Here is a 21,633-nt window from a genome sequence, read left to right on the forward strand (position 1 = left end):
ATGGGTCAAGTATCTGCCAGTGATAACGCCTGGTTAAAAAGGAGATTTAAAGTATAATTCTTAGAGAACCTAATTCGGAACCTTTCTCAGAGGACATTTATGGCTTCATGACTACTCTCAATTGTTTCGGGAAAAAAAAAAGCTGGCCAAATGTTTGCTTTCTGGTCTGATGCAAGCAGGTACAAGCCAAAATAAACTACATAAGATACAATTCAGGTAATAGTCTTCCACTTCCATTTTCCTTCTCAATGCAGGAGATGACAAATAAGACTCCAGCACATGATCAAGAAAATTCCATAGATCAAGTTGAATTTAACATCCGATTTCCAAATGTAATTAGGATATGTCAGTTTAGATGAGGCCAGAAGTCAGGCCCACCTAAAATTCTATACTTACATAAACCAGAGTCAGCACAAATGCCATCTTTCAAAGATTAGCACTTCCTAAATAAATTCTTTTTTTATCTGTTTTTCCATGTGGGATATCTATAACAACAAAGAGTATAATAGAAGATGTGAAATGGTTAAGCATACCTTGTAAGTTTTGTAGCTAAGGAAGTTATTTAACATATTTAATAATTTAAGGAAAATGAGTAAAGGTCTTTGTCTTTATTATGACTTAGGTTCATTTGCATGTACTGGAGATAACCTTGGATTATGCAAGATAGAACTGTATTTCTCTCTCATACTAAAATTTACATATATGTAAATTAGTCCTGGTCAGATATCTCCAACACCTTTACAGACTCTTTACAACTTTCTCTTTCATTATTCTTAAGGAGAAATGAATGACCCAAAATAGGGCCCTTGAAATAAATCTAGATTTTAAACAGAAGAAGACAGAAAAAGGCAAAACAACAGGTCATACCACATCCTATCAATGACACATCCAAGATGTTTGACAAATCACTTACCCCTAGACACAAGCCAGAAGTAAGTCAAATTGCCACATTGAACTTTAAGGAAATCTGGTAGGTGCAATCTTTAAGTCAGTGGATCATGTATCCAGCAGGAGTTTTGTTAGGAAGAGACGAGAAAACTGTTTCTGTGGGAAATCTAGCAGTCTCTGTCACAGTTGCTATGATGTGATTCAATGAAAATTCATGTTCAAGTCCTACTCCAAATGGAATCACTCTTCCTTTCTAGAGGAGTCTACTGTCAGGTGCTATCCCCAGCTGATACAAATAGAAAGATAACCATTCAAAACCACAGGTAAATGAAAGTTTTTTTGCCTTGTCTGTAAATATATAAACAACTATAACTTTTAAAGACTTGGAAATCAAAGAAAACAAGAAATTATTGGCAGATATTGGGAATTTCTGAAAGAGAATCTGATTGAAGTAAAGAATGTCTTGGGAACCACAGACCAAAATCAGTAGATACTGAATGATTCAAAATGTAGAGCATTTCACAAAATTTATTTAGAAAAGACAAAGTAGATACTTCTACAAAATCCCTTACACTGATATTCATTGAAGATAATTACACATTAATAACGAAAACCCTTTTTTACTTGTGGTTGATTACATATAAATACATTAGATCACAATAATAAAAAGCCCAACTTCCAATAGCTTAACCACATAGATATATCTGATTTTTGTGTATCAAGAAATGCAGAATTAGTCTAGTAGCTCCAAGATATCATCAAAATCCAGAGTCCTTTTATTCTAGCTTCGAGCATCTTTGGCATGCAGCTTTCAACTTTAGGGTTGAAAGATGGCCTGTATGACATTTAAGTTAGATGAAGGCAAAAAGAGGAGTAGGTCTAAGGAAAAAGGTTAAAACCTTCTTCTTAAGTTTTATTTAACAGTTATTTCAAGCTGGAAGCCCTACTTAGAGATTTTAGCCAAAACGTTATTGATCAGAATTGTATAATGTGGCCATCTTAAAAAAAAATGCTTGGGAGACTGAGAATTAGAAGAAGACAAAGAAAAATGAGGCTGTCTTGATGTCAGGTGGTCAACATACAATATCTGCTACAAGAACTATTTTTAAAGTTGTTGTGACAAACAACATATTTGCACTAATTTTTAACATAACTTTTAGAAAATACTGAGATAAAAATATCTCTCTGAGTTTTTGTAAGAAAACTATCTGATCCAGTAAACCTCATCTGGAAAATACAGAAAAGATTTTACTCCTGAGAGTGGATGTAGTCTATTATTACTCATCTAATATTCACTTCTTAGCCCCATAATACACAGGTACATGCACCTGCATGGGAAGAGTATGTTTTACCTTCCACTAATATTGATCTTTGTTAGGTAACCTTTATTTGGCTTCATGCAAGGAAAATGGGCATGTGCTTTGACTTGAGGTTTGAATATTTGACTTGGTTTGCCCAGTGGGATGTTTATGAATAAGAGGTGACCTAAGCTTTAAATAAGATGAGTGTTCGGGTTTGTTCTCTAGTTTCCTGTCATTAACCCTGTGAAGAATATGCTTTTGCTTGCCACTTGTCCAAAGCAGATTAGAGACACAAAAGCAAAATGCATTTAACCCGTCATTTGGTGCCAAGACCAGCTGAACAGAATGCTGGTGAGCCAGAAATCAGCTCACTTTCAAATGAGTAAGCAAGATATAAATGTTTTTGAAAGTCATATAAGTTTTGGGATTTCCCTCTTATGCAATATTATTGTGGCAATAGTTTACTGAATCTTTGAGCAAAACAACTAAAACAGTACTTCTTTAAAATTGAGTTTTAATTACTCTAGCTTTAAAATATATTTGGAAATCAGGAAGTGTGATGCCTCAGCCTTATTTTTCTTTTTTAAGATTGTTTTGGCTATTTAGGGTTCTTTGTGGTTCCATACAAATTTCAGGATTGATTTGTCTATTTCTGTAGAAAATGTCATTGACATTGTGATAGAGATTACAATGGACTTGTAGATTGTTTTTTGTTAGTACGGACATTTTAACTATATTAAAATGTCTTTCCATTTATGTGTGTCTTTTATATTTATTTCCATTCATGTGTGTCTTTTATATTTCTTTCATCAATGTTTTATTGTTTTCAGTGTGTAAGTCTCTCAGCTCGTTAGTTTGATTTATTCCTAAGTATTTTATTATTTTCATGCTATTATAAATTGAACTATCTTCTTAATTTTCTTTCAGAGTGTCCATTGTTAGTATATAAAAATGTAACTGATATATTTTAAATCTATAGTAATTCAAACAGCATTGTACTAAAATAAAGACAGACATTTATACCAATGGAACAGAATAGAGATCCCAGAAATAAATCCACAAATATACAGTCAACTGATCTTTGATCAGGGGGCTAAGAATATACAATGGAGAAAGAATAGTCTATTCAACAAATGGTGCTGAGAAAACTGGATATCCACATGGAAAAAAAAATGGAATTGTTTCTTGCGCCACACACAAAAGTCAATGCAAGATGGATTATATTTAAATAAAGGCCTAAAATAACAAAATCCTAGAAAGAGACAAAAGTGGAAAGCTTCATGACATTGGTCTTAGCAATAGTTTCTTGGATATAACACTAACAACATTGGTAACAAAAGCAAAAATAAACCAGTGGGGTTACATCAAACTAAAAATATTTTGCACAGCAAAGGAAACAATAGAGTAAAGAGGCAATTTATGAACTGGGAGAAAATATTTGCAATCCATATATCTGATAAAGGATTTATATTCAAAATATATAAAAATACCTACAATGCAATTGCAGAAACAAGAAAAAAAGGACAAAACAAAACAAAACAAAATAACACTATCAAAGAAAGAGGAAAAGACTCCCATAAACATTTATCCAAAGAAGACATACAAATGTCAAATAGGTATATAAAAAGATACTTAACATCATTAATTCTCAGGGAAATCCAAATGAAACTCACAATGATATATCACCTTACACCTATTAGGATTACCATTATTAAATAACGGGTTTGGGTAAGAATTTGAAGACACTGAAAGCATTGTACACTATCGGTGGGAAAGTAAACTTGTGCAACTGTTATGGAGAAGAGTATGGAGGTCCCTTAAACATTTGAAAATATAACTGCCATATGATCCAACATTCTACTTCTGGATATTTATTCAAAATAATTGAAACCAGGATCTTGATTAGATATTTACACTTCTATGCACTTCTATCTATGAATGATACTTGGAGTATCATTCATAATAGCCATAGTATGGAAAATTTTAATTTTCCATTGATGTATAAACAGACAAAGCAAACGTGATATACATATAATAGAGTATTATTTAGCTATTAATAAAACAAGAAAATTATGTAATATGCCAAAACATGGATGAACCTGGAAGACATTATGTTAAGTGAAATTAACCAGTCACAGGATAAATACCACATGATCCCATTTATATGAGCTATCTAAAGGAGTCAAACTAACAGAAGCAGAGGGTAGAATGGTGGTTGCCAGAAGATAAGAGGGAGAGGAATATAGGCAGTTTCTGTTCAATGGATAGAAAGTTTCAGTTGTGCAATATGATAAGTTCTAAAGATTTGCTGTAGTTCATGCCTACAGTTAAGCATACTGTATTGTATACTTAAAATTATTTTTAAAAGGTAGATCTCATATTAAATGTTCTTACTCTAATAAAAAATAATAAAATAAAAACAGAATTGAGTTAGCTGACTGGGGATGGTAAACCTGTGACAACATTTGCCACATAATGCTACACACTATTTATATTTATTCTTATTTTCTCAGCAGAATATTAACTTGAGAAAGCTAATTAAAGTTGCAATGTGTATGCATGTATCCCCACAATTCTTATAATACTTTGCATTTTAATAGTTATGAAATAAGATTAACTACAAAACCAAGAAGTAAAATAGCAACTATTACACTTAAAAATCATGAGATATTCATTTGAAAATTCTTGGATTTTAAATATATTTACAGGAAAATATGGCAAGTAGCAACAAATAGTTACTATCCATTCAATACCACATGACTCAAATTCATGTTAAATATAAGGTTAATGGTAGAGTTCATCCAAAGGATGACAACCAGATGATGTACCTAAAATCATTTGTTCATTTCCGAATGGTTCCAGATGGTCTCCATTTCAGACTTTTCCTGAATGATCTGAAATTTTCCCTTCTTGCATGCTAATAAGTTAGCCTGCTGTAGTTTTATGGATGCTGGCAGAATAGAGTCCAAACATAAAGCCATACATATGTAATCAATTCATTTCAATCAATGAACTGAGGAAAGCAATGAAGAAAGGATAGTTTTTTGAACATATTGTGCTAGAACAACTGAATGTATGGGGAAAAAATGAACCTAGAGTGGTATCAATGGGAATGGTAGAGACTTTCAAGTATCTGTACCTTCACAACAGCAATGATAACACTAGCAAAAATGGCCAAAATCAACTTGTTCAGAACTCTGGAAATGAGCCAAAGTCTTGGAATATTTACTCAAGGAAGACAATAACAGAATCTTTGTTAAGAAAAATGAGTTCTATGGCATTTTAACTTGCCTTTATCTCCTCTCTTCAACTCCACATTAGATTTAGAAAACAACAGTTCCACAATCAAGGTAGCTGTGAAAATCAGCAGCCTAGCAGTTACTAAAGGGGGCACAAAGGATTTGAAGGCCTCAAAAGCCAAATCCCTAGTGAATTGTCATCATCTGACAAGCAGGAAGTACAAGCAAAAAGTGAAAGCAGAGTTGTCAGTTGCCTAAGTGTTGAATGAAGGCATGCACCAACACACACACACACACACACACACACACACATATACATACATATACACATCACCTTAGTAGAGATTTGGATAATTACTGTATAAAATCATTTTAAGAAATCTCTTCCCAATTAGTAGTTTACAATTTAGTTAACTGAGCAGAAATTTCTGTAGACACACAGGACAACAAATACAGAGTTAACAGAATTAGTTCAATAAAGTCACTAAGGAAACAAGCAACAACAACAAAACTTGGGGGAGGGGATCTGTATCATTCTTCTACTGCTGTAATTTAAAAAATGTCACGAACTACGTGGCTTAAAATGACACAAGTTTATTTTATGTCTAAAGGTCAGAGATCTAAAATTGGTCTCATTGGCTAAAATCAAGGTGTCAGTAGGCCTGTATTCCTTCCTGAAACTCTATGGGATAATCTGCACTTTTTCTCTTTTCAGCTTTTAGAGGCCCCCTGCATTGCTTCACCCATAGCCTCATTCTGCCATTACTAAAGCTAGCAAACTATGGTTCAGTTTTTCTCATGCTGCTAAATCTCTCTGACTCTCTATCTTCTGCCTTTCTCTTCCAGATAAAAGAACCCTGTGATTACATCGGACACACTCTGATAATGCTGGATAATCTCTCCATTTCAAGGTCAGCTGATGAGCATTCTTAATTCTATCTGTATCTTTAACTGTGCCTTTCTCATGTAACTTAATGTAATCATTAGTTCCAGAGATTACAATGTGAACATTGTTGGAGATCCATTATTGTGCCTATCATATTTAAGAAAATTAAAACCTAATACCTCATCATAAGCTCTAACAGTCAGAAGGCAGTGAGATGACATTCAGTGCTGAAAGATTATCAACCAAAAATTCTACTTTCAGCAAAATTATTTTGAAAATATGAAGGAGAAATTAAAACATGCATTAAACAAGAACAGAGAGCATATATTATAACTTGTGCTAAAAGACATACAAAGGAGGTTCTTCGGGTAGAAATGAAATGAAATGAAGCATATTCACAAGTTCTGGGAACCAGGATATGGATATTTGGAGACAATTATTCAGCCTGCCACAGAATTATCTTCAACCTCGTAAAGGCTGTCTATACATATCTGGCAGCTAACATGATACTTAATGATAAAAGACTGAAAACTTTCCTCCTGAGATTAGCAATAGGACAAAATAATTCACTTCTCCCTCAATTTATTGAACATCATAAAAGAAATTCTAGCCAAAGCCACTTGCAAGAAAATGAAATGAAAAATTGAAAAGGAAGAAGTAAAACTATTTATATTCCCAGAAGACACAATCTGGTATACAAAAAATTCTACAGAATTTAAAAAATATATATATAAGAATTTATAAACAAATTCAGCAAGGTTGCACAGTACAAAATAAACTTATAGAAATTAATTGTATTTTTATACACCAGCAAAGAACAATTTTAAAATGAAATTAAGAAAACAATCAATGTAAATAGAATAAAAAATAAAATACTTAGAAATAACTAATGCAAAATTTGTACACTGAAAGCTATAAGACATTGGAAAAAGTTAAGGAAGACATAAATAAAGGAAACAGCATTTTATGTTCATGGATAAGAAGATTTAAAAGTGGCAATACTCCTAAATTGTCATAAACATTGAAAGCAATTTATTTATGTATGTATTTTCATATTTATTTATTTATTTATTTATTTATTTATTTATTTATTTATTTTGAGACGGAGTCTCACTCTGTCGCCCAGGCTGGAGTGCAGTGTCATGATCTCCTCTCACTGCAAGTTCTGTCTCCTGGGTTCACGCCATTCTCCTGCCTCAGCCTCCCAAGTAGCTGGGACTACAGGTGCCCGCCACCACGCCTGGCTAATTTTTTTGTGTTTTTAGTAGAGACGGAGTTTCACTGTGTTAGCCAGGATGGTCTCGATCTCCTGACCTTGTGATCTGCCCGCCTCGACCTCCCAAAGTGCTGGGATTACAGGCGTGAGCCACAGTGCCCGGCCGACTTTGTGTTTTTTTATGGTGGTGAGACAGTGGGGCAAAGGGTAGGGCTCCCTTTCATGCCTACTTTGAACTTCCCCATGTTAAAGAAGAAAACATGCAAGCTTTCTTATCAACTTGCAGAGATACGAGGCAAGATGAGAAGAAGTGAATCCTAAAAACTGTCAAATAAACCATTAAAATAATGAGTTGGACTGCTCATTATATTTGGAATACTTGAAGATTTCTTAGGTAGATCACCAACCGCATGAATAACAACAACAAAATTAATAAATTTGACTTCATAAAACTTAACCACTTTTGTTCTCCAAAAGAAACTACTAAGAAAATACAAAGTCAAGTCATAGGCTAGGATTCTGTATATTTGACCTTTGTACAAAGTATACATATATAATTTGAAAGTAAATAATAAGACAAAGTAAAGAAGCAGGAAAATATTTAAAGTCTCTTTGCAAAATAAGCTATATAAATGATCATTAATCACATGAAAATATGTTCAACCTTATTTCTCATAGATGAAATGCAAATTAGCACATCAGTGAGATACCTCTACCCATTACAATAGCTAAAATCATAAAACTCAATAGCAACTATTGAAGAGGATAGAAAGAAACCAGAATACTTAAATATTGCTGACAGAAATACAAAATGATACAGCCACTCTGGCAAACAGTTTGGGAGTTTTTATAAAGTTTAACATATGTTTATAGTATGACTCACCCTACTCATTCCTAGGCCTTTCCATATGAAAAACGAAAGTATAATTGCTCAAAAAGACTTGCAGACTACTATTCCTATCAGGCATATTCAGTAAAGTCGCCTCTGGAAGCAAACATCTGTCAAACATCTGTCAGGAAGAAAATTCCCAACTCATTGTAGCTTATCTATTTGAAGAAATCCTACTCAGCAATAAAAATTAAAAAAAAAAAATCTATTGACACACACAAAATGGATGAGTCAATAAAATAGTGTGCCACTAAAAAGAAATCAAGCATAAAGGAATACACGTTGCATTATTCTACCTTATGTGCCATTCTAGAAAAGACAAATTTAATTCAGAAAAATGCCAAGTGAGTAGTGCCTAGTCCTAAGTCTAGAGGGAAGGCGGAGATTGTCTGAAAGGAAATACAAGGAAATTTTTGGTGAGATCAAAATTTTTTATGGCCTAGATTGTGGTAATTGCTCAAGTGCATAAAATTTATCAGCCATTATCAAAATGTTTACTGAAAATGTGATTATTTTCACCTAACATAATTACCTCCAGTTTTATCTATGTTGCTGCAAATGACAGGATTTCTTTCTTTTCTATGATTGAATGACATTCCATTATGTATACATAATATATTTTCTTTTTCCATGTATACATTGATGGGAACTTTGGTTGAATCCCTATTTTGGCTATTGTGAATAGTGCTGCAATAAATATGGGAGTGCAGATATCTCTTTGATATATTGATTTCATTTATTTTGGATATATATCCAGTAGTGAGATTGCTAGATCATGTGGCAGTTCTAGCTTTAGTTTTTGAGGACCTCCATACTGTTCTCCACGATGGTTGTACTAATTTACATTTCCACCAACTGTGTATGAGAGTTCCGTTTTCTCTACATCCTTCCCAGCATGTTATTGCCTGCCTTTTTAAATACAAGCCATTTTAACTGGGTTGTAATGATATCTCATTTTGGTTTTGATTTGTGATTCTTTGATGATTAGTGATGTTGAGTATTTTTTAACATTCCTGTTGGCCATTTGTTTATCTTCTTTTGAGAAACATATGTTCAAATACTTTACCCTATTTTTAAATCAGACTATCTGTATTTTTTGTTTTGCTATTAAGTTGTTTGAGCTCTTTATATTTTCTGGTTATTAATCCCATATCCAATAGATAGTTTGTAAATATTGTCTCCCATTCTGTGGGTTATTACTTTACTTAATTGATTTTCTTCTTTGTGCATAAGACGTTTTAGCTTGATGTAATCCCAATTGTCTAATTTTGCTTATGTTGTCTGTGTTTTTGAAGTCTTACACAAAAAAATATTTGTCCAGATCAATGTCCTGGGATTTTCCCCCAATGTTTTTCTCTAGTAGTTTTATAGTTTTTGATCTTATGTTTAAGTATTTAATGTATTTCTTTTTAATTTAACATTTATTTTAAGTACAGAGTACATGTGCAGGTTTGTTTTATAGGTAAACTTGTGCCATGGGGGTATGTTGTACAGATCATTTCATCACTCATGTATTAAGCCTAGTTAGTAATCATTAGTTATTTTTTCCTGATCCTCTCCCTCCTCCTGTCATCCACCCTCCAACAGGTCCCAGTGTGCTTCGTTCTTTTCTATGTGTCTGTGTGTTCTCATCATTTAGTTCCCACTTACATGTGAGAATATGTGGTGTTCAGATTTATGTTCCTGCATTAGTTTGCTAAGGATGATGGCCTCCAGCTCCATCCATGTTCTTGCAAAGAACATGATCTCATTCTTTTATATGGCTGCATAATATCTGTCTCATGATGCATATCTACCACATTTTCTTTTTCCAGTCTACCTTTGATGGGCATTTAGGTTGACTCCTTATCATTGCTATTGTGAATAGTGCTGCAATGAACATATGTGTGCATGTATGATTATGATAGAATAATTTATATTTCTTTGGGCATATACCCAGTAATTGGATTGCTAAGTGGAATGGTAGTTCTGTTTTTAGGTCTTTGAGGAATTACCACACTGTCTTCCACAATGGTTGAACTAATTTATGTTACCATCAACAGTGTATAAGCATTCCTTTTTCTCTGGAACCTCACAAGCACCTGTTTTTTTTTTTGTTTTTTTTTTTTTGACTTTTTGGTAATAGCCATTCTGACTGGTATGAGATGGTATCTCATTGTGGTTTACATTTGCATTTCTAGAATGATTACTGACATTTAACTTTTTTCACATGCTTGTTTGATTAATGTATGTCTTTTGAAAAGTGTCTGTTCATGTCCTTTGTCCACTTTTTAAACAAGTTGTTTTTAATCAAAATTTAAGTTCCTTATAGATGCTGGATATTAGATATTTGTCAGATATATAGTTTGAAAATATTTTCTCCCATTCTGTAGGTTGTGTGTTCACTCTGTAGTTTCTTTTGCTGTGCAGAAGCTCTTTAGTTTTATTAGATCCCACTTGTCAAGTTTTGCTTTTGTTGCAATTGTTTTTGGAGACTTTGTCATAAAATACATGCTTGTTCCTATGCCCAAAATGGTGTTGCCTAGGTTGTCTTCAAGGGTTTTTATAGTTTTGGATTTTACATTTAAGTCTTTAATCTATCTTGAGTTGAGATTTTTATACGGTGTAAGAAAGGAGCTGACTTTCAATCTTCCTCATGTTGCTAACCAGTTATTTTAGCACAATTTATTGAATAGGGTGTCCTTTACCCATTGCTTGTTTTTGTCAGCCTTATCAAGGATCAGATAGTTCTAGGTATGTGGCCTTATTTCTGGGCTCTCTATTGTGTTCTATCAGTCTATATGTCTGTTTTTGCAGCAGTACTATGATGTTCTGTTTGCTGTAACCCTGTAGTATAGTTTGAAGTTGGGTAATGTGATACCTCCAGCTTTGTTCTTTTTGCCTAGGATTGCCTTGGCTATTCAGGCTTGGTATTTTTTGTTTGTTTGTTTGTCTGTCTTTTTGGTTCCATATGAATTTAATTTTTTTTTCTAGTCGGTGAAGAGCATCATTGGTAGTTTAATAAGAATAATATTTAATCTATAAATTGCTTTGGGCAGTATGGCCATTTTAACAATATTGATTCTTCCTATTCATGAGCATGGAAAGTTTTCCTATTTGCTTGTCATTCGTTTTTTTTTTTTTTTTCCTTTGGGCAGTGTTTTATAGCTCTCCGTACAGATCTTAGAGATCTTTCACCTTCCTGGTTAGCTGTATTCCTAATTATTTCATTCTTTTTGTGGTGATTGTAAATGGGATTGCCTTCCTGATTTGACTATCGGCTAGATTGTTGTTGTAGTGTAGGAAGGCTAGTGATTTTGTACATTGATTTTGTATCCTGAGAGTTTGCTAAAGTTATTTATTAGCTGAAGGAGATTTGGGACTCAGATTATGGGGTTTTCCATCATGTCATCTGCAAACCAGGGATAGTTTCACTTTCCATCTTCCCATTTGGATGTCTTTTATCTCTTTCTGTTGCCTATTTGCTCTGCTCTGGACTTCTAATACTATGTGGAATAGGAGTGGTGAGAGAGGATTTCTTTGTCCTGTGACAGCTTTCAAGTGGAAAGATTGCAGGTCTTGTCCATTCATTATGATGTTGGCTGTGGGCTTATCACTTATTATTTTGCGGTATGTTCCTTCAGTACCCAGTTTGTTGAGAGTTTTTAACATAGAGTGTTGAAAGGTATTAAAAGCCTTCCCCATATCTGTTGAGATAATCATGTGATTTTTGTCTTTAGTTCTATTTATGTAATGAATCACATTTATTGATTTGCATAGGTTGAACCAACTTTGCATCCCAGAGATAAAGCCTACTTGATCATGGTAGATAAGATTTTTTAAGTGCAGCTGGATTAGGTTTGCCAGAATTTTTCTGAGGATGTTTGCATCAATTCTTTTTCTGTTGTATCTCGACCATGTTTTGGTATCAGGAAGATGCTAGCTTCATGGAATGAGTTAAGGAAGTGTTTCTCCTCCTCAATTTTTTGGAATATTTTCAGCAGAAATGGTACCAGCTTCTCTTTGTACATATGGTAAAATTCAGTAGTGAATCCATCTGGTCCTGGACTTTTATTGATTAGTAGGCTATTTTTTACTGATTCAATTTTGGAATTTATTATTGGTCTGTTCAAGATTCAACTTCTGCCTGGCTCAGTCTTAGGAGGCTGGAGACGTCTGTGCCTAGGAATTTATCCATTTATTCTAGATTTTCAAGTTTATGTTCATAGAGACATTCATAATATTCTTTGAGGGTTATTTGTATTTCAGTTAGGTCACTGGTAATATTCTCTTTTTCATTACTGATTGTATTTATTTGGATCTTCCTTCTTTTCTTCTTTATTAGTCTAGCTAGTAGTGTTCTGTTTCATTAATTAAAAAAAAATTCCTGGATTAGTTGATCTTTTGAATCATTTTCTGTGTCTCAATCTCCTTCAGTTTAGCTCTTATTTCAGGTATTTATTGTCTTCTTGTAGTTTTGTGTGTGATGTTGTGTGTTGTGCTTTGTGTTGTGTGTGATGTTAGGTTGCCAAATTGAGATATTTCTAACTTTTTGATGTGTGTATTGGGTGCTATAAATTTCCCTCTTAATACTGCCTTTGCTGTTTCTCAGAGAATCTGGTATCTTGTATCTTTGTTCTCATTAGTTTCAAATAACTTCTTGATTTCTGCCTTAATTTCATTATGTGCCCAAAAGTAATTCAGGAGCAGTTTTTCAATTTCCATGTAAATGTATGGTTTTGAGTGAGTTCATTAGTCTTAATTTCTAATTTGATCACACTGTGATCTGAAAGTTTGCTTGTTCTAATTTCAGTTCTTTTGCATTTGCTGAAGGTTTTATTTCCAACCATGTGGTGAACTTTATATTATGTTACATGTGGCAATGAGAAGAATGTATATTCTGTTTTTGGGGGGTGGAGAGTTCTGCATATGTCAATCAGGTCCATTTAATGCAGTGCTGAGATCAGGTTCTGAATATCTTTGTTAATTTTTTGCCTCAATGATCTAATACTGTCAGTGGGGTTGTAAAGTATCTCACTATTATTGTGCAGGAGTTTAACTCTCTTTGAAGGTCTCTAAGAGGTTGCTTTATGAATATAGGTGCTACTGTGTTGGGTGCACATATATTTATTATAGTTAGGTGTTCCTGTTGAATTTAACCCTTTAGCATTATTTAATACCCTTTTTAGTCTTTTTTCATCTTTGTTGGTTTAAAGTCACTTTTGTCTGAAACTAGGAAGGCAATCCCTGCTTTCTTCTGTTTTCCATTTGCTTGGTAGATTTTTTCTTCATCCCTTTATTTTGAGACTATGTGTGTTATTGTACGTGACATAAGTCTCTTGAAGACAGCATACAGAGAGATCTTGGTTCTTTATCCAGCTTGCCATTCTGTGCCTTTTAACTGGATCATATAGCTCATTTACATTCCAGGTTAGTATGGATATGTGTGAATTTAATCCAATCATCATGATGTTGGCTGGCCTGACTTGTTTATGTGGTTGTTTTATAGTGTCACATGTTTATGTACTTCAGCCTGTTTTTCTAGTGGCTGATAATGTTGTTTCTTTCTCATATTTATGTGCTACCTTCAGGAACTCTAGAAAGGCAGGCCTGGTGCTAAAAATGTCCTCAGCATTTACTTGTTTGAGAAGGATCTTATTTTTTCTTCACTTTTGAAGCTTAGTTTGGCCAGATATGAAATTCTGGATTTTAATTGCTTTCCTCTAAAAATGTTGAATATTGGCCCCCAATCTCTTCTGGCTACTGTTAGTCTGATGAGCTTCCCTTTGTAGGTGGCCTGACCTTTCTATCTAGTTGCCTTGAACACTTTTTCTTTCATTTTGACCTTGGAGAATCTGAAGATTACATGTCTTGGTGTTAGTCTTCTGATGCAGTATCTTATTGGGGTTCTCTGGATTTTCTGAACTTGAATATTTATGTCTCTAGCTTTGTTGGGGAATTTCTCATGGATGATAGCCTGAAGTATGTTATCCAAATCGCTTATACTCTTCCCTTCTCTTTCAGGGATACCAATCAGTCTTACATTTGGTGTCTTTACATAATTCCACATTTCCCAGAAGTTTTGTTTATTCTCTTTTATTTTTTTTTCTTTATTATTTTCTGCCTGTCTTATTTCAGAAAGTCAGTTTTCAGGCTCTGAGATTCCTTCCTTTGTTTCATCTATTCTGCTATTAATACCTGTGATTGCATTATGAAACTCTTATAGTGTGTTTTCAGCTCTATCAGATCAGTTACATTGTTTTCTATACTGATTATTTTGTCTGATTCAGCTTCTACATTGTTTTATTGTGATTCTTAGCTTACTTGAAATGGGTTTCAACATACTCTTGCATCTTAGTGATATTCATTTATATCCATAGTCTGAATTCTGTTTCTGTTATTTCAACTATAATATGGTTTGGCTCTGTGGACCCACCCAAATCTCATCTTGAATTGTAATCCCCACATGTCAGGGGAGGGACCTGGTGAGAAGTAATTGAATCATGGAGGCAGTTTCCTCCATGCTTTTCATTATACTGAGTGAGTTCCCACAGGATGTGATGGTTTATAAGTGTTTGGCAGTTTCTCTCCCACCATCCTCTCTCTCTGCTACTGCCTGTGAAGAAGGTGGTTGCTTCCCTTTTGCCTTCTACCATGATTGTAAGTTTCCTGAGGCCTTCCCAGTCATGTGGAACTGAGAGTTGATTAAACCTCTTTCCTTTATAAATTATCCAGTCTCAGGTCTTTCTCTATAGCATTGTAAAAATGGACTAATACAAGCTATCTCAGCCCAGTTCAGAACCCTTCCCAGAGAGGTGGTGTGGTTGTTTGGAGGAAAAAAGATATTCTGGCTTTCTGAGTTGTCAGGGTTCTTGGGCTGGTTCTTTCTCATCTTTGAGGGCTTATGTTCTTTCACTCTTTGAAGTTGCTGACCTTTGGGTGTTTTTTGTTTTCTTTTTTAATCCTATTTGATGATGTTGAGGATTTGATTGTGGCATAAGGTGGATTAAGCTGACTGGTTTTATTTCTGGAAGATTTTATGGGACCAACACTCAGCTCCCAACTCCTGGACTGTGTGCTGTAACTCTGCGGGACTTGTATTGGGCCCTGACTTTGTTCACTGGATCTTTGAGGTTAGGAATCCACTGCACTGTTGGAAGGTTTGGGACTGAGATTCTCCTAGACTGCTGGCCACTATACTCTGATTGGTAGTGTCAGCCAAAGCATTTCATAGTGTAGTGACAGTGGGATCCACCCTCATTCGCATGTGCCAGCAGCAGTGCCAGTGCAGCACCAGGTACACTTGTTGGCTATGGCAGGGTGCAAGCAGGTGCTGGGGTGCCTGCCTCCATGCAGGTATTCAAAACAGTGGTGGATCCAACGTGGCTGGGTTAGCAGAGGGAGGGGAGTTCCTGCTGGTAACTCTGCATGTAGTCAAGCTAGTGGTGGTGTTGGCACAGGGAGAGGGTGCGGTTGGGCAAAGGTGGTTGCTCAGGGTGGGGGAGGGTCTGCTGTTCTCTGTGCCTAGTTTCACTCCCATGGCAGTGTTGGTACAAGGGCAGGGTGCTGGCAGGAGCAGGGTTGGCTGGCTCTGTGCCCACCAATGTTCTGACTGCAATTGGTTAGTAGGGGGAGGAGGGTCGGCAGGGAGTAAACTGCATTCCTGCTAGAGCAGTGGCAGGGCAGAATGTACACACACACACACTGCTGGAGCAAGAAAAGCAAAACCCACCTGTGTGTGTGTGCATGTGTGCACGCACACACATACACACACACACACACACACACAAAGTGATATGGAGGGTTTCCATGGGCCCCTGGGAAGCTGCAGTATGAGGAGAGCAGGGCAGCTGGTGTGTGGCCATGGAGGCTGCCCTCCTGGAGCTCTCTGCTGGTCAGGAATGGTCTACTAGTTCAGAATCTATGATGGAGGCCCCCAGGGAACCCCAGGGTGCCCTGCATGCAGGAGTGGCAAGGCTGGGGCCCCAGGAGAGGTGTGTAGATCAAGGACCACTCAGATTAACTGACCTCATCTAATGGGCAAGAATGCCCTGCAGAGTTCAGATCTGACAGTTTCCCTAGGACTAAAGTCTCCTATGAGAGCAAGTTGAGCCTAGGGGGAGGGCCATCACTGGCCATGCTCTGCTACTGATGTTCACACACCAAACCTTTTGGATTCCATACCAGCTTACTTGCTGCCCCTACAACTTCTCTAAGCAGCTCTCCCTGCCAACTCGAGTGTCCATGGTGGTGCAGGGGTCTCCTCCTGCTGGAATTCTAGAGGCCTGTGGTGAGAGTGGGTTCCTCCTTGCCCGTTCAACTCACCCATTGTCCTGGAGTTGTTAGGGGACAGGAATGAGTCCCAGTGTGTGGTAGCCCTGTACAGGGTTCCCAACTTCCTCCTCCTTCAGTTCAGCTTCTGTGTCTTCCCTCTGTCCACTCTTGGTGCATTCCTTCTGAATATTTGTTATGAGTGCACAAGTCATCTGGGTCCTTTGGTGGCAGCTGTTTCACCTGGCTGGATCTAGTGGCACCTGGTCATCTTGCCAGACGTTAATCCATTTTAATTTGATTTTTGTACATGATGAGAGAAAAGGATCTATTTTCATTCCTTTGCATATAATTAACCAGTTTCTTCAGCAACATTTATTGAAAATACTCTTCTTTCTCTATTGTATGTTCTGAGCATCTTGTCGATGATTTGGTTGTAAATACACAAATTTATATCTCTTTTCCATTGGCCTGTATGTCTGTTTTCATGCAAGTATGACACCGTTTATATTACTGTATCTTTGTCATATATTTGAAGTCAGGTAGTGTAATGCCCACAGCTTTGTTCTTTTTGCTCAGGCCTACTTTTTCTGTTTGGGGTGTTTTGTGGTTTCATATAAACTTCAGAATTTTTTTTTTTTTTTTTTTTCTATTTCTGTGAAGAATGTCATCAGTGTTTTGATAGGGCTTGCATTGAATCTGTGAATTGCTTTGGGTTACTATTGTCATTTTAACAACATTAATTCTTCCAATCCATGAACATGGAATATCTTTCCATTTTTTTGTGTGTTCTCTTTTATTTCTTTCATCAGAGTTGTCTAGTTTTTCTTATATGTATCTTCCACTTCTTTTGTTGGATTTCTAGTTATTTTATATTGTTTGCAGCTATTATAAATGGTATTGCTTTCTTACTTTCTTTTTCAAATTTTTTGCTATTTGTATATATAAATCTCCTGATATAGAAAGATAAATAGCACATGTTCTCACTCATATGTGGTAGCTGAAAAGTGGACTTCATAAAAATAGAGTAGATTGGTGGTTACAAGACTGAAAGGGAGGCAGGTGTTGAAGAAAAAAATGTAAATGTATTTATCACCACTGAACTGTACACTTAAAAGTGGTAAGGATGGTAAAATAAAAATAAATGTTAAAAATCATAAAAAGTGTATATTTTATCATATGTGAACTACAGTTCATTAGAGCTGATTAAAGATAACATGACCTCACATAGTGTAATTTTATTTCATTTTCTATAAAATATTGTTTCTAGGAGAATAATCCTGCATAAATACATTTGAAAACATTTTAAAATGAAATAATTTATATATTTTTATATAATCAAAAGTAAAGAAGATTATTATTATGATGTCGTGAGTGAAGTAATTATAATGTTGGTCTCAAGCTTACATGACCACAAAATAACCATTAATTTAAAGCAGAGATGGCTTCAGCGTACTCACAGTTTCACTCTATTTCTCAGAGAATAAGGGGATTTTATATCTTTTAAGTGTTTTGAAATCCTCATATAAGTTATATTTGCTTTTTTAGAAAACAAAAATATTCAATAGACAGATTTAAATATTATCTTTCTTCTTTCTTCTTCTACTTAGGCCAAATAAAAATATACTGTATATAAATGTAATTTTTCTTTAGTATAGAAAGTTAGAAATATATCATAATGCATACTATTAATATTAAATTGTATATTTTGCTGATGACTGGTAGAAAATTAATTTCATGAACAATATGAATTTATGTAAAAATTAAACAAAATACAAATGTTAATGTGAAAATTTTGTGTTTCTGTTTTAGAAAAATATAATCATAAGTCCTTCATTTTTGTGTAAGATATTCTTAATGATTTAAGAATTTAGTATATGATTCAGCCCTTTGGTTCATATATTTATTTTCCTTTCACTCCTCATTTAACTCTTTCCTTTCTTCTGATTGATAATCAGCTTTTGACAGTTGATAATTGAAGCTATCACATCAAAATGATGCAAAAAAAATTAACGCTAGAAAGCTACCGTGGCACACGTTTACCCACGTAACAAACTTGCACATCCTGCACATGTACCCCTGAACTTAAAATAAAAGTTAAAAAAAAAAGCACTAAAAGAATATTCAAAGTAAAATACATTAAAACTCATATCTCTGGTTTGACACAGACAACCAGATAGGTGTTAGGGTAACAAAAAAAAAAAAAAAAAAAAAAAAAAAAAAATGGGAATGGCTTTTCTTTTTATCTTTCTTTGGTATTCTAGCTTTGGTCATGATCCAAAGGGGAAAGTGCATTAACTATACCAAACTTCCACTTGGCCTATAAAATAATTTCTTTCATTTGTAGATTATTTGCTTGGTGAAAAGTGTCTCCACTCATAAAGTTAATGTGTAATTGAATAAAGTATACATTTTAAATAAATGTCACTCTTATCTTTGGGTATGAGGCAATTCACTGCACCCAAAGACCATGCCATTATTACAGTAATGTGAGTAAGCACCAGTATGAGCAGTCCACCGTCTCTTTTCCTTCTGTGGATACTGTAGGAAACGTAATACACTCTTGACAACTAATTCTTTGTCTATTTAAACCAGAGACCCAGACATTCAGACTTGCTCCAATGGCAGGCAATTTTTTTTGTTTCTTTAAGGGAAGATTTAAGGAGCTATGAACAAATGGTTTGTCATCTCTTATTAGCTGCACTGCTAAACTTATTTTAAATATCTCTGTTATAAGTCCCATCGCTGATTTTATTGCCTGCAATCATTTCACCAACTTGCCTCCCAGGTCTAGTAATTTGTTTTGGTTTTTGATTTCCTTTTTTTTATGTTTCCATAGCAGAAGCTTCCAAAGTAAAGGCTACAGATTATTCTTATTATCATTTAGTTTTTTATTTTGTACACAATGTCTAGCATTTTCCATGGGGGATTCATTCCAGGAGTCCTTCATGGATATAAAGAATCTGCACATGTTCAAGTCTCATATAAAATGGCATGGTATTTGCATATTGTCTACATACATCCTCTCACATACCTTAAATTATCTCCAGACTACTTAAAATGCCAAATAAGATGTACATGCTATGTAGATGGTTGTTGTAATGTATTTAAAATTTTATATTATTTCACATTTTCATGTCATTATTTTCTATTTATTTAGTTTTACAAATAGTGTCAATCTTCAGTTGGGTGAATATGCAGATGCAGAATCGTGGGTACAAATAACTGAATGTATTAACTTATATAGCTGTCTATTAAAATTTATTGTTTACTTAGGACTGGTCATTGTTATGCAATCTCCTTTGTTTCTTATAACTAGAGTCCTGCCTTGAAACCTAAACCCCTTGTAATCCCTGGCATTAGCAACTAGTTCTCACTTTTACCTAATTCTCCAGACTTCTATATATTTGATTTTTTTGTTTGTTTGTTTATTTTCTCTCAAACATCTAAACTGAATAAATATTTCATCTATCCCCTAGGAAGATAGCCTCTGAATCTTATTTCTATCCCACTTCTTTTCTAGTAGATGCTGCTAACCGTTCTCCTTTCCTTAAAGATGAAGCAAAGACATATTATGTACTCCTTAGACATAAATAAAATGAATATATTCCCTACAAATAAATAGTATGCTTTTAAAAGCAACACTAACTCTTGCAGGTAACTTAGCAAACTAAATCATACCTTATTTGCTGTACTCTTTAATTTTCTGAGGTCTCCTACTTTTCTAGAAGATTTACATGTTTGATATTTATGTTAGTACTTAATGTAGACACACATTAGTTCAACAAAGTACTCATGTTTCAAAAAGCAATATAGTAGCCTGAACAATTCCATATAACATAAGCAGTTTGTTCACTATTTCTCAATCAAGAATGCCATCCAAGGAATCCAATGAAAGAAGAAATTGCCCTGCTAACGGCTTCAGTATAGCTTCTTTTCCAATCCATTTGAAGAAATAATATATACTCCATTAGGAATAAGACCATGTCTATTAGGTACCATGTATATACTATGTACAGTAAATGTTATATACATATATTTTACATAGATAGAAATAGCCAAGTTCAATACATAATACATGAGAATCTGTAAATTTTCAGTCTTTCAAAATAATACACATGCTTCATTGAGGGTAAGAATAGCAGTCCCCTCTATTATTCTAAAAAAGAAAGGGGCACTAGCTAACTACTCATGGATGATGTAAACTTGTTTTTAGAAAAAAAGAGTAGAGCATTGATAACAAATTTTGTCTTTGTACCATATCAAATAGCTTATGCAAAATTCATTTTTAAAAAATGTATCATAAACTATTTCAGATATGACAGTCTTTGTGTTGCAATTTATGGAATGGTGCCATTTAGCATGTGATCTGTCCATCATTTCCTCTACTTTTGAAAATCCAAATTAGATTATTCAAATGTGCACTCAAAGAGCTTACCCCTGGAAACCAGTTATAGACTTCGTGGGGTACAGAATGGCTTGGTTGCTGATTGGTTTTAGCCTCAAGGAATATCACATCAATGCACAGCAGTCTCCTATGACTACCAATTTGCTTCCCTGTGTGATGCTAGGTATTGCCTGTGTTCATTAAAGCCATGTTTGGTAAAGGGCTTCACTTGTTCACTGATTGCCCTTTCCATCATTAGCAGTCAAAACAATGAAGACAACAAATTGCAAATTTAAAATTTAACTCTCAAACTTCTCAAGATTACAAGGTTATATTGAAGGCACGTTTTCTTTCAGACTTTACATCCATTCAGTTATGAAATCACTCTCCACAACACTTGATTTGTAGACTCAAGCCAGATTCAATTTATTTTATTTTATTATTTTATTATATTTTGTTTTCAGATATTTTTTAGGTAGCATTATAAACAAAATGCTATATTTACTTTTCATCATTTAATATTTTATTTTAATTACATTGGAACTTAACCATTAATATTTTATTTTGAGTTTGCTCT

At 34.6% G+C, this 21,633-nt stretch overlaps 1 protein-coding gene across 2 annotated transcripts in view; it reads right to left on the reverse strand.

Moving 5' to 3' along the window:
* MGAT4C (MGAT4 family member C) overlaps positions 1 to 21,633 on the reverse strand; it is a 909,629-nt gene that overhangs the window by 560,042 nt on the left and 327,954 nt on the right. The window lies entirely within an intron of this gene.

This window comes from Macaca thibetana, chromosome 11 (assembly GCF_024542745.1).
Source record: "Macaca thibetana thibetana isolate TM-01 chromosome 11, ASM2454274v1, whole genome shotgun sequence".
Taxonomy (NCBI): Eukaryota; Metazoa; Chordata; class Mammalia; order Primates; family Cercopithecidae; genus Macaca; species Macaca thibetana.